This window comes from Capra hircus, chromosome 18, assembly GCF_001704415.2.
Source record: "Capra hircus breed San Clemente chromosome 18, ASM170441v1, whole genome shotgun sequence".
In the NCBI taxonomy this organism is placed as follows: domain Eukaryota; kingdom Metazoa; phylum Chordata; class Mammalia; order Artiodactyla; family Bovidae; genus Capra; species Capra hircus.
Window position 1 is genome coordinate 61,361,496 of NC_030825.1, and position 12,487 is coordinate 61,373,982.

General features: G+C 46.0%; 2 pseudogenes; one reads left to right on the top strand and one right to left on the bottom strand.

The window, feature by feature from the left end:
- LOC108638085 lies at positions 417-2,596 on the bottom strand (annotated as a pseudogene).
- LOC106502321 lies at positions 5,479-11,224 on the top strand (annotated as a pseudogene).

The following is a 12,487-nucleotide window of genomic DNA, read 5'->3' on the forward strand; positions in this document are numbered from 1 at the left end:
ATTAGGGAAGAATAATGTAGTGAAAAAATAGAGGAGAAAAAGAAGCTGGTGTTCCTTGGCTTACACAAAGAGCTAATAAAGCCTCAGACAAGAGGCTTGCTCTGTTCACGTAGGCCACCGGCACCCGCTTGAATAGTGGAGGGTACCCCGCCTTGGGCTCCCTCTCGTGTGGGTCTTAGAAGCCCGGGCAGAAAAGTGAATGCAGAGAGCCTTTGTGTTCCAAGTGATCAGCCTGAAAAAGAGAGGGAGGGAGAGGGAGAAAGAGAGAGAGAGTCAACATGGGGGAGGCCAAGCTTGTGCAAAAAACCGATAAATTTATTTTCAAAAGGTGCTTATAATATGGATTCTCAGATGATCTGCAACGTCATTCTTTGTGACTGAAGGGTTTGCCACATAATACCATTTATGTGGTTTCTCTCCTGTATGAGCTGCCTAATGGGCAGTTCAGGCTGAACATGGCCTAGAAACGGCCACATTCATTTCACTTGTATCTTTTCTCTGCAGTATGAATTCTCTGAATTATAAGGCCTGAACGCTGACTAAGGGCTTTGTCACACTCACGACATTTGCACTAAAATGTTTCTCACAACTGTCACATCTCTAATGTTTCTCTCTAGTATGAATTCTCCGATGGTTTCTAAGTTCGTCATTTCAAATAAAGCACCGGCCATATACATCATGTTTATATGGTTTCTCTCCTGTCTGACCTGCTTGATGATGAGTTATGGATGACTGTGCCTAAATGGTTTGTCACAATTTTTATATTTGTAAGGTTCTCTCCAGTATGAATTCTCTGATGAACTGCAAGGTTTGCATTCACACTGAAAGCCCTGCCACATATACCTCATTTATATGGTTTCTCTCCAGTATGAACTCTCTGAAGAATACCAAGTTTTCCAGTATGACTAAACGCCTTGCCACACACATCACATTTAGGTGGTTTCTCTCCAGCATGAAGTCTCCGATGAACAGTGAGGTTTGCAGTATGACTAAATGCTTTGTCACATACATTGCATTTGTATGGCTTCTCTCCAGTGTGAATTCTCTGATGAAGTTCAAGTCTTATAGTTTGATTAAAGGCCTTGCCACGTACATCACATTTATATGGTTTCTCTCCAGTATGAACACTCCGATGAACAGCAAAATTTGAACTTACTCTGAAAGCCTTGCCACATATATCACATTTATATGGTTTCCCTCCAGTATGAAGTCTCCGATGAACAGTAAGTTTTCTAGCACAACTAAAGGCCTTTCCACACATATCACATTTATAAGGTTTCTCTCCAGTATGAATTCTCTGATGAAGTCCAAGTTTTGCAGTCTGATTAAAGCCCTTGCCACATACATCACATTTATATGATTTCTCTCCAGTATGAACTCTCTGATGAACAGCAAGGCTTAAACTTATACTGAAAGCCTTGGCACATATACCACAATTACATGGTTTCTCTCCAGTATGAACTCTCCAATGAACAGCAAGGTTCCCAGTATGACTAAATGCCTTGCCACACACATCACATTTATATGGTTTCTCTCCAGTATGAACTCTCCAATGAACAGCAAGGTTTGCAGTTTGACTAAAGGCTCTGCCACAAATATGATATTTATGTGGTTTCTCTCCCATATGGAATCTCTGATGAACTGCAAGTTTTGCAGCTTCATTAAAGGCCATGCCACATATATCACATTTATATGCTTTCACTCCAGTATGAAGACTCTGATGAACAGTAAGGTTTGCAGTATGACTAAACACCTTGTCACACACATTGCATTTGTAAGGCTTCTTTCCAGTATGAATTTGCTGATGAACTGCAAGGTTTGAATTTTGGCTAAAGGCCTTGCCACATACATCACATTTATATGGTTTCTCTCTTATATGATATCTCCAATGAATTACAGATTTTGCAGCTTGATTAAAGGCCTTGCTACATACATCACATTTATGTGGTTTCTCTCCAGTATGAATTCTCCAATGCTTTGCAAGTTTTGTAGTTTGATTAAAAGCCTTGTTGCACACGTCGCATTTATATGGTTTTCCTCCTGTATGGATTCTTTGAGGTCTAGTGAGTTCTGAGTCCTGAAGAAAGGTTATGTCACACTCATTACATTTGTCAGGGCTTTTCTTTTGTGTTTCATGGTCTGGTAACAGTTCTGAAGGATGCATAACAGCATTCTCATCTTTATGACAAAAGCCTTTGCAGACATTACGAGTTCTCTGAGACAATAAACCTGAGGTGCTGACGTTTGTCACAACTTGACTATATTCAAAAATTATCCCTTCAGATTGTACCATCTGCAATTCATCCTGAAAGCTTGATCCGTGCCTTTCAAAAGGTCCATTTTCTACATCATTTCTACTATGATGATCTCTTCCATCAGTGAGATTTTTGTTATGGGACGTAGACATTTCCTTGTCATTTCTTTCATCATATGTCCACAGAAAATCAAAGTCATGTATATTTTCCTGGATCTTCCTGAGGCGAAAATCTTTTATTTCAAGGCTTTCAGCTCTTCCAAACATCACTCTTTGAAAAATTTCCCCTTTCCCACTGTTTGCTTTTGCCTGTAATTTCTTGGTCATATGTACATGAGACATATCTACAAGACATAAAGAACCACAGGTATTCTATTAGTTACAATTCATAAATAAATTATTTCTTGTCAAACACATGATATTGTACCAAAAGTCATATCCATCCTGAACAGAATTACAAATCTTCGTAATGATGATCTTAGAACTATAGAACATTAAAGGAATAGAACTCTTTAAAAAAGAGTGATCATATGTAATTCAAACTAACTTTAGGGTAGTGTAGTTTCAAACACAACCAGAAAACATTCATTTTATGCAAACTCACGTCAGTTCGCAAAGAAAACATATTTTCCCACCATGACTTCAAAGCCCATCCTACTTTGTACTAAACACACTGCTGTCTCATAATTAAGGAGAAACTAATGGTATATTGTACACACTTTATGCAAACCTAGACATATTTAAAAGATAAAGAACATATAGGACTAAAGAGGTGACTCACTGGTAAAGAAACTGTCTGCCAATGCAGAAGACACGGCACAGGGGGATACAATCCCTGGGTAGGAAAGATCCCCTGGAGCAGGAAATCACAACCCAGTGCACTATTCTTGCCTGAAAAAAATTCCATGGATAGGACAGCTTGTATGGGCTACAGTTCATGAGATCACAAAGAGTCAGACAGGACTGAGCACCTGAGCAAACTAGCATCAATCAGGCAATACACTGGAATGGCAAACAATGCAAAAGAAGCATTCTAAGGAATAGTGTAAAAGATAAATGGCAGTTAGTAACTGTTCCGCAAATACTGCATTGAGAAAATAAAGAATTCTGTAAACCATATATATGTATATATTTGCTGGACCATGTGGCTTATGAGATCTTGATTCCCTGACCATGAATTAAATCCATGCTTGCTGCAGTGAAACTACTGAATCCTATCCTCTGGACTGTCAGGGAATTCCCTAAAATAATTTTAAAAATTAAAAAAAACACACTTTTCTAGATACCTCTTAGAAATCTATCAGTAGATAGACATATAGGCATTTTATGACTATTAATAAGAGGTTCATGTAAGCTCTGTTGTGTAATACAAAAAGACAGTCATTTTTTTAAAAAACAAAAAATAAGTAAAACATTCTCTGCTTACACAATAATCATTCAATACATCAACTCCCTATCTACATAGTAACCTACACTCACCCAGTTCATTGGCTCCAAGATATATGTAAAGAAACAAGCTTTGGGGCTTCCCTTGTGGCTCAGAGGTAAAGAATCCGCCTGCTAATGCAAGGCACACAGGTTTGATCCCTGATCCGGGAAATCCCCACATGCCTGAGAACAACTAAGCCTGTAGGCTACAAGTGATGATTCTGTGCTCTAGAGCTGGAAAGTCACAACTACTGCGCAAACACACAGAGACCACGCATTGCAACAAGAGAATCCACTAGAATGAGAAGTTCATGCACTGTAATCAGAGGGTAGCCCTTGCTCGCTGCAAATAGAGAAAAGCCCCTGAAGCAACAAAGACCCAGTGCAGCCATAAACAAATAAATTTAAAATAAATCTTTAACATACTGTTATGAAGATGAAGGAATGTGATTGGAAAACCTAGTTAACTAGAGTCGGATGAAGAACCTCAGCTACTCCATTTGGTTAAAAGAGAAACTCTATTTTGTAAGGTTCCGGAAGAAGAGCCTTTGGAAATCCCCTAACCTCACCCCACCACCCACGAGCCAATCGGACCCCAGACCAAAATCTCCTGACTTAACACTCAGGAACTTGTGGTCTACCTAGACAATAGGACCAATCAAGAACCAACACACAACCCTTCAAAAGAAAGTGACCAATCAGACATCCCCCTACCTAGAAATCCTTTTTTTCCATGTATACTCCCTATATAAGCGATGTAATCCAAAACCCGGGGCTCCTCCCTATAGCCGCTGCATCGGTAACGGTGGGAGCCCCAGCTCGAGCTTGGTAGTAAAAACTCTCTTGCTTTTGCATCGGATATCAGCTCCCAGGTGGTCGTTGGGAGATTTCTCGACTTGGGCATAACATTTGGGGGCTCATCCAGGATCTCCCACCGGCTTCCCGGGAAGACCGATCCGGAGAGTCATCTGCGGTCAGTAAGCTTTTTTCTGTCTTTCTTTTCGTTTCTGACAGGCCCTATCTTCTGAGACCAGTATATGACTCAGGCAGCCGTGCCGACGGGTCACCATTGGGGGGTCATTGGGAGACGTCCCCGACCCTCTCGGAGGGGATGGAGTGCCCCTGTTCTCTGTAGACGATAGCGGGTCGCTCCCACTGAATGGCCGGAGGCCATCGTCTTTCAGTTTTGCCTCCGGACTCCCGGAGGTGTATTTCTCCTGTCTCTCTGTGTGGCTGTTCGCATTGTCTGTGTTAATTTACCAACATCTGACTGATCCAGGGATGATGGGGCAACGCCATTCTAGCCCCACACCTCTATCCTTGGTTACTGATCATTTTAAGGAGGTTAAGATGCACGCTCATGACCTCAGTGTAGAAATTAAAAGAAATAAATTAAGCAATTTATTTAAGCACTTTTTGCAGCACAGAATGGCCAACTTTCCATGTAGGCTGGCCCTCAGAAGGCACCTTTGACTTGAGAACTGTACACTGAGTCTGGGATATCATCTTCTGACTGCGGATCGGACACCCTGACCAAGTTCCCTATATCATAGTATGGGAAAATATCATATTGTGCCCCCCTCCTTGGGTATAACCTTTTTTGCCTCAATAGGGATTTTCTACCACTCAGGTGTTGGTGACACGTGTAGGAAAGAACCTGAAGAATCCCAAGGAGCCTGAACTAACGGTGCTGCTATACCCTATCTTGCAGGGGAGAACAGAAGAAGAACTTCTCTTTCCTCCCCCTTACCAATCCCCCAAACCACCACCAGCCCCCGTCATCCCTTCACCCAGGGATGAAACACAGGGTGGGGGGGCCGCACAAAATACTCGCCATCGGCGAGCTAGGTCCCCGGAGGGGCCGGCAGACTCAACCGTTGCCCTCCCCTTACGAGTGTCGGATCCCCCCGATGTGGAAGGAAACCAACCTCATCAATATTGGCTCTTTTCTACTAGTGACCTATATAACTGGAGATCCCAAAATGCTAAGTTCTCTGACAACCCTAGAGATTTAACCAATCTTCTAGAAACTGTTTTTCACTCATCAGCCCACCTGGGACGACTGCCAACAGCTGCTCTGCTCCAGATTCTCTTCACCGTAGAAGAGAGAGAAAGAATACAGTATGAGGCCCGTAAAAGGGTCCCAGGGGCAAATGGAGAACCCACCACTAATATAGATGAAATTAACACCTCTTTTCCTTTATCGTGACCTGACTGGGATTACAATATGGCACAAGGTAAGGAGAGGCTCTGGGTCTACCGCCAGACTCTCTTTGGGGGGCTTAAGGCAGCTGCAAGGAAACCTACTAACCTAGCTAGAGTGGGAGATGTTCAGCAGGGCCCCACCGAGAGTCCAGCAGCCTTCCTGGAGAGGCTGATGGAGGCCTTTAGACAATACACCCCCATGGATCCAGAAGCAGAAGGCACTCAGACTGCTTTGATAATGCATTTTGTCAACCAGGCGGCTCCCGACATTAGGAAGAAGTTACAAAAACTAGAATGCCTGGGTGAAAAGAGTATTCAGGATTTAATAACAGTAGCAGAAAGAGTCTACAACACCCAAGAAACCCCCGAGGAAAAACAAGCCAAAGCAGCAGATCGCCAGACCGTAACATGGCACGCATCCTGCTGGCTGCAACAGTTCCTGACTCAAGAGAGAGGGAGCGCCAGTTGCACCGCCTGGCGGCTGAAGGTAAAAGCCATCCCCGTACGTGACCAACATTAGGAAAGAACCAATGTGCATATTGTAAAGAGGAAGGACACTGGGCCAAGGGATGCCCTAAGAGAAAGAAGGGACCACGAAAGGCCCCCATCCTGGCCGTCAAAGAACTGAGCGATTAGGGAGGACGGGGTTCAGCACCCCTCCCCGAACCCAGGATAACCCTAAGAGTGGAGGGGACCCCGATTGACTTCCTTGTCGATACAGGGGCTCAATATTCGGTTTTGCTAGAGCCCCAGGGAAAACTGGCCGGAAAGACCTCTTGGGTGCAGGGGGCAACTGGAATGAAACAATACCAATGGACAACCCGAAGATCAGTGGACTTGGGTGCGGGCCGGGTATCCCACTCTTTCATGGTCATTCCAGAATGCCCCTTCCCGCTGTTGGGAAGAGACCTGTTGACCAAAATGGGGGCCCAGATTAATTTCCTCCCCGGGGGAAACTAAAATGTTCGACCAGGTGGGCAGACCGATCCAAGTACTGACCATTCAATTAGAAGATAAATATCGGTTGCACCAGAAACCTATACTGCCCCCGGTAGACATTCAAAGATGGCTAGATGAATTCCCCAAGGCATGGGCCAAGACAGGGTGAACCGGTTTTCCCAGACATTGCCCTCCTGTATATGTAGATCTCAAGCCAGGGGCCAACCTCGTCTGGGTCCGACAATACCCCATGACCCTGGAGGTCCGACAGTGGATCACCCCCCATACCCGCAGGCTCCTAGCCCAGAAAATCTTGAGACCCTGCCAGTCGGCCTGGAACACCCCCTTGCTCTCTGTCAAAAAACCAAATTCTTGTGACTATTGGCCAGTGCAGGATTTACGAGAAGTCAACCACTGAGTTTTAGATATTCACCCTACTGTGCCGAACCCATACAACCTCCTGAGCTCTCTCCCACAAGACCATCACTGGTTTACGGTCTTAGATTTAAGGGACGCTTTCTTCAGCCTTCCCCTGGCGTCCAAGAGCCAGGACCTTTTTTTTTTTTTTTTTGCTTTTGAATGGTCTGACCCGGAAGAAGGAATCAACGGCCAGCTGACCTGGACCCGGCTGCCACAGGAATATAAGAATTCTCCCACCATCTTCGATGAGGCCCCCCATGAGGATCTGGGTGAGCTCAGACAACTACACCCCAAACTAGCCTTGCTACAGTATGTAGATGACCTCTTAATTGCAGCAAAGGACCAACAGACTTGCCTTATGGGTACCCAAGAACTATTGCAGACCCTTGGAAAATTAGGGTACTGAGCCTCAGCCAAAAAGGCTCAGATATGCCAACCAGAGGTCACCTACTTAGGGTATGTATTAAAGGAAGGACAGAGATGGCTGTCAGAGGCATGAAAGGAGACGGTACTCAAAATCCCTACCCCAGATTCACCTCGAAGGGTGAGAGGATTTTTGGGGTCCTCTGGGTTCTGCCATCTTTGGATCCCAAATTATGCGGAACTGGCTAAACCCTTATATGAAGCCACAAAAAGTATCACCTCTTTCAGTTGGACAGAGCGGATGGAGACCGCTTTCAAGACTATTAAAATGGCCCTGCTGTCAGCCCCCGCCCTAGGGTTGCCTGACGTTACAAAATCCTTTCTCCTGTATGTAGATGAAGAACAAGGAGTTGCCAAAGGGGTACTGATGCAGCATCTGGGACCTTGGAAGCGGCCGGTGGCTTACTTGTCTAAACGCCTAGACCCCGTGGCGTCAGGCTGGCCCCCATGCCTCCGCATGATTGCAGCAGTGGCCCTAATGGTCAAGGATGCAGATAAACTGACACTGGGGCAAGAATTGCATATCACCGCCCCCCATGTCATTGAGGGCATACTAAAACAACCCCAGATAGGTGGATCAGCAACGCTCGGCTGACCCACTACCAAGGATTACTCCTAAACCGCTCCAGAATCATCTTTCTGCAGCCTACTGCTCTCAATCCGGCTACACAGCTTCCTAACCCGGATTTTGAAGCCCCAGAGGAGCCTGGTGGGCTACGTCCATGGGGTCACAGAGAGTAGGACACAACTTTCACTTTTCAGATAGAGATATAAATGCAGATGCAGGTGTAAATATAGATTGGAGTTTTTGTTGTTCAGTCGCTCAGTCGTGTCTGACCTTTGTGACCTCACGGACTGCAACATGCCAGGTTTCTGTCCTTCAGCAACTCCCGGAGATAGATACAGATACTCTTGATGACAGTGAAGGAGAGTGAAAAAGTTGGCTTAAAACTCAACATTCAGAAAACTAAGATCATGGCATCTGGTGCCATCACTTCATGGGAAATAGATGGGGAAACAGTGGAAACAGTGAGAGACTTTATTTATTTATTCTTTTTTTTTGGCTCCAAAATCACTGCAGATGGTGACTGCAGCCATGAGATTAAAAGACACTTACTCCTTGGAAGAAAAGTTATGACCAACCTAAACAGCATATTAAAAAGCAGAGACATTACTTTACCAACTAAGTTTTGTCTAGTCAAAGCTATGGTTTTTCCAGTAGTCACGTATGGATGTGAGAGTTGGACTATGAAGAAAGCTGAACACCAAAGAATTGATGCTTTTGAACTGTGGTGTTGGAGAAGACTCTTGAGAGTCCCTTGGACTGCAAGGAGATCCAACCAGTCAATTCTAAAGGAAATTGGTCCTGAATATTCATTGGAAGGACTAATGCTAAAGCTGAAACTCCAATACTTAGCCACTGATGCAAAGAACTGATTCATTTGAAAAGACCCTGATGCTGGGAAAGATTGAAGGCAGGAGGAGAAGAGGATGACAGAAGATGAGATGGTTGGATGGCAACACCAAATCCAAGGACATGAGTTTGAGTAGGTTCTAGAAGTTGGTGATGGACAGGGAAGCCTGGCGTGCTACAGTCCATGGGGTTGCAAAGAGTGGGACACAACTGAGCAACTGAACTGAACTGATAGATACAGATATAGATGGGGCCTTCCCAGGTAGCTCTAGTGGTAAAGAGTCCAGTTGCAATTGCAGAAGAAGTAAGAGATAGGTGTTCAATCCCTGGGTTGGGAAGTTCCCCTGAAGAAGGGATAGCCTGCCCACTCCAGTATTCTTGCCTGGAGAAGCCCCACAGACAGAGAAGTCTGGTGGGCTTCCAGACCGTGGGGTCACAAAGAGTCAGACATGACTGAGTGACTAAGCACAATCCATGACTGCAGCGACATACTAGCCCAGGTACATGGAACGCGAGAGGACTTGCAAGATCGCCCTCTAGCGGATGCTGAAGTTACCTGGTATATGGATGGAAGCAGTTTTCTCCGAGATGGGCTCAGGTACGCAAGGGGAGCCATAACCATGAAAACCCAAATCGTGTGCGCGGAAGCACTACCTCCTGGCACTTCAGCTCAAAGGGCTGAACTAATCGCCCTAACAAAAGCCCTCCAGTTGGGGAAGGACAAAAAACTTAACATCATTACCGATAGCTGATATGCCTTTGCTATTGCCCAAATACACGGAGCCATCTACAGAGAGAGAGCCCTCCTCATGGCTGAGGGTAAAACGATCAAAAATAAAGAAGAAATAAAAGCCCTCCTCGCGGCATTATGGCTGCCTATAAAAACTAGCCATAATACACTGCCTGGGACACCAAAAGTCAGGCACCCTGACCTCAAAGGGAAACAATTTGGCAGACAGAGCAGCCCGAAATGCAGCCCAGGGCACCATGATAGAAGCCACCGTTCAATTGCCCGACCCCGGGAGCCCTGTTCTGCCAGCTTTACCCAACTACTCACCAAGAGACTTAGACTGGATAAAAAGTTTGCCCATGACCCAACAACTGGCCGGGTGGTGGCAGGCAGCAGACAGCTCCCTGATCCTCCCGGAGGAACTAGGAAAGCAGGTGTTACTGAGGATGCATCACGCCACTCACCTGGGAAACCGCAAGATGCAGGACCTGATTAGACATGCCAAGATTACCATGCGAGACATCAGATTGACGATAGAAAATATCGTATTAACGTGCAAGGCCTGCCAGCTCGCTAACGCTGCCCATCATCCAGCCAACCACGGGTCTAGAGAACGCGGGAGTTGGCCAGGAGCATACTGGGAGGTGGACTTCACTGAGGTAAAACCGGGTAAATATGGATACAAATATCTACTGGTATTCATAGATGCCTTCTCAGGGTGGGTAGACGCTTTCCCCACCAAGAGAGAAACAGCACAGGTGGTGGCCAAAAAGCTGATTGAAGACATCTTGCCATGGTTCAGGTTTCCTGCACAGGTTGGGGTCGGACAATGGGCCAGCCTTCGTATCTCAGGTAAGCCGGGGGTAGCCCGGGCTTTGGGGGTAGGTGGAAGTTACATTGTGCTTATAGGCCCCAGAGCTCAAGACAAGTAGAAAGGATGAATAGAACACTCAAAGAAACATTAACAAAACTAGTTGCTGAGACTGGCAGGGACTGGGTGGCTCTCCTCCCCTTTGCCCTATACCGGGTGTGAAACTCCCCCTACCAACTGGGACTTACCCCCTTCGAAATTATGTATGGGATACCTCCTCCAATAATTCCTAACCTAAAAATAGAGGTGCTAAAAGAGATAGATGATCAAAGATTACTCTTTTGTCTCTGGTCCTTACAATACTCCCACAGGGAGTAGAAGAGGCTCAAGGCATTATATGAATCAGGCCCACCACCTTAACCCCACCACTACTGGCCAGGAGACTGTGTGTACGCGTGCCACCATCGTCAAGAGACCCTAGAGCCCAGGTGGAAAGGGCCCTTCCTAGTTGTCTTGACAACACCCACTGCTCTCAAGGTTGACAGCATATCTACTTGGGTTCACTACACCCACATACGGCCTGCGGACCTGTTCTCCTAAGGGAAGAATTCCTCCACCAATGGAAGACCAAGCTGGACAAAACAAATCCACTCGAACTCAAGCTACAAAGGCGATAAAAGTACTGTTTATACTGTTGTCTCTACGGCTTAGTGCTGCCACTAACCCTCATCAACCAATGAACTTGACTTGGATGATTCTAAGCACAACTAGGGGAGAAGTAATTAACACCACCTCAGCCATTCATCCCCAAAACACCTGGTGGCTGGACTTGGAATTCGACTCTGTCTTCTGGCCACAGGATCTTGGGACATCGGCGAATGGGAGGTAAAGATGCCTGGCAAGCCTGAATGTGGGGCTAGCATTAATAGGTGTAATATTCAGCCCCCCACTAACTCAGGGCCTGGGTGCAGCCACTACATCCAACGGGCAAGCTTATGGGAAACACCCTTCTATGTGTGCCCCGGAGGGAGATGGGACCGGGCGACCATCAATAACTGCGGCGGGGCTGACAAGTATTATTGTGCCGTTTGGGGGTGCAAGTCAATGGGGATGGTCGATTGGGAGCCCCCTGTTCATGGTGACTTGATTAACTTGGGTCGTGTTCCGGGGCCCACTGGGTCAACTGGGGGACATGTAAGGGGGTCCCTCATAACTGGGCCTTGTATGAACTTTTCTTTGCAATCCAGTGAGGCTCAAATTCTCAACTGAAGGAAAACAGCTCCCTGGTTGGGAAGCCAGACAATCCTGGGGCCTCCGGCTATATCAGTCAGGAAATGACAATGGGTTGCTGTTTACCATCAGATTGAAAGCAGGACCCATACAGATCGGCCCAAATCAGGGCATAGGGCCCAATTCAGTCCTAGTGCCACGAGAGCCTACCCACACCCCCATTCGCCCCCCTCCCCACCCCCCATCCCGGCTCGAGAACCTACCCAAATACCTCCCGGGCCCTACATTACTAATACAAGCAACTCCCCTCAAGTTAGCCTTATGGGACCTAACATTAAGGATGATCAGGACCCATTATTTAATATGATAATCAACACCTATTGGGTCCTAAATTCCACTCGCCTGGACCTCACTAGCAGTTGCTGGTTATGTTATGACATCAAACCCCCCTATTATGAAGGTATAACTGTCTCAGGAGTTTACATTCAAACCAGAGACCACAGAGCTTGCAGATGGCAGCAGAAAGGAGACGCCAGATTAACCCTCCAATGAGTAACCGGGTGGGGCCTTTGCATAGGAAATGTCCCCCAAACCTACCAACATCTTTGCCATTCCATAGATTCTATACAGACA